Source organism: Vulpes vulpes, chromosome 6, assembly GCF_048418805.1.
Source record: "Vulpes vulpes isolate BD-2025 chromosome 6, VulVul3, whole genome shotgun sequence".
Lineage (NCBI taxonomy): Eukaryota > Metazoa > Chordata > Mammalia > Carnivora > Canidae > Vulpes > Vulpes vulpes.
Window position 1 is genome coordinate 3,457,943 of NC_132785.1, and position 2,055 is coordinate 3,459,997.

At 39.2% G+C, this 2,055-nt stretch overlaps 1 non-coding gene across 1 annotated transcript; it reads right to left on the minus strand.

The window, feature by feature from the left end:
* Positions 1-311: 311 nt before the first annotated feature.
* LOC112933959 (U6 spliceosomal RNA) lies at positions 312-413 on the minus strand. The gene has a single exon (XR_003237788.1). It is a non-coding gene; the product is annotated as a U6 spliceosomal RNA (small nuclear RNA).
* Positions 414-2,055: the final 1,642 nt, after the last annotated feature.

Consider the following 2,055-nt stretch of genomic DNA (forward strand, 5'->3'; position numbering starts at 1 on the left):
GTATAAAGCCTTCCCGATTAGATTTTTGTTTAGCAGGGGAGCAAACAACTATAGCTACTCCCTACAATCCTTGGTTCCAGAATCTTTACCTGCCTTTCTGCTTCGCTTTCACCAGATCATTCTGGAGCCTTCGATCAAGGCCTAGGTCTCACCCAGACCACCACTTAGCACTGCCAAAGCTCAAGGGAACTTTTCATTGCAGCAAAATATACATAGCATAAAATTTACCATCTTAAGCATTTTAAGCATGCAATTCAGTGGTATTAAATAGATTCCTCACATTACACAACTATCACCCCCACCCATCTCTCAAGGAAACTTTTACAAATTTTGCAAGTCATTTTTGTGCAGGGGCCATGCTAATCTTCTCTGTTTTGTTCCAATCTTAGCACGTGTGCTGCTGAAGCAAGCACTCGCCAGAAAACTTTTAAAAACAAAACTTTACTTCCAATTTGTCTATGAGGCCGGCATTACCCTAATACCAAAACCAGATAAAAATACTACAAGAAGAAAATTACAGATCAATAGCTCTCATACAGATCATAGCTCTCATCAATAGCTCTTCTGAACCTAGGTGCAGAAGTCATCAACAAAATATTTAGCAAATTGAATCCAACAATGTCTAAAAGAATTATAGACCACGACCATGTTGGATTTATTCCAGAAGTTCAAGGCTGGTTCTACATTTGAAAATCAACCAATGTAATCCACCACATCACTAAAGAAAAATAATCATATGATCATATTGATCGATGCAGAAAAAGCATTCGACAAAATCTTACACTTATCTATTACAAGAACTCTGCACAAACTAGGAATGGAGAACTTTCGCAACATGATAAAAAAAAAAAAAAGAAATCATCTATAAAATCCCACATCAAACATCCTATTTTATTGTGAGAAGCTGTATGCTTTTTTTTTTTAAGGTCAGGAAGAAGTCGAGATGTCCTCTCTCACCGCTCCTAATGAACAACATACTAAAACCCCTAGGTCGTGCAGTGGGACAATAGAAGGAAACAAAATGTAAACAGACCAAGAAAAAGAACCAAAACAGATCTTTACTCAGAAACAAAGGTCGGCACCTCAAGTCCCTTTTAGAATTTGTAGACTTTCTTTATTGCATATTTGTCTTCTGTTTCGAAGATTTCTACACTTATTTGTATTATTGCCTTCCTTCTATTTTCTTGAGTTTCAGTTGCTGTTCTTTTTCTAGCTTCGTAAGATGGAAGCTAAACTCACGTGGACTTTCGATTTTTGTTCTTCTCAAATATGTACACGTAAAGCTATGAATTTCCCTTTCAGCCCTGCTTTATCTATATCCCAAATGTTTTGGTATGGCACATTTTCATTATTATTCAGTTTAAATTAATTGATTTATTTATTTAAAAGATTTACCCACTTATTCATGAGAGACACACAGAGACAGGCAGAGACACAGGCCGAGGGAGAAGCAGGCTCCCTGCAGGGAGCCCGATGTGGGACTCATCCAGGACCCCGGGATCATGCCCTGAGCCAAAGGCAGGTGCTCAACCGCTGAGCCACCCAGGGGCCCTTAAAATAGTTTATAATTTCACTGCAGGGATCCCTGGGTGGCGCAGCGGTTTGGCGCCTGCCTTTGGCCCAGGGCACAATCCTGGAGACCCGGGATCGAATCCCACTTTGGGCTCCCGGTGCATGGAGCCTGCTTCTTCCTCTGCCTGTGTCTCTGCCTCTCTCTCTCTCTCTGTGACTATCATAAATAAATAAAAATTTATTAAAAAAAAATTGTATAATTTCACTGCAATTTTTTTTCTTAGACCTACAAGCTATTTAGAAATGTGCTGCTTAATTGTCAAACACATGGGGGGTGTCTAGTTATCTTCCTGTTACTGATTTCTAGTTTGATTCTCCTGGGGTCAGAGAACACATTTTTTATGAGTTCACTCTTTAGGAATTGTTTGAGACTTGCTTTATGGCCTAGCAGATGGTCCATGTTGATAAGGGTTCATGTGCTCTCACAAACAGCATGTATGTGGCAATTGTTAAGTATAAAGTTCTGTAATATGTCAATTATGT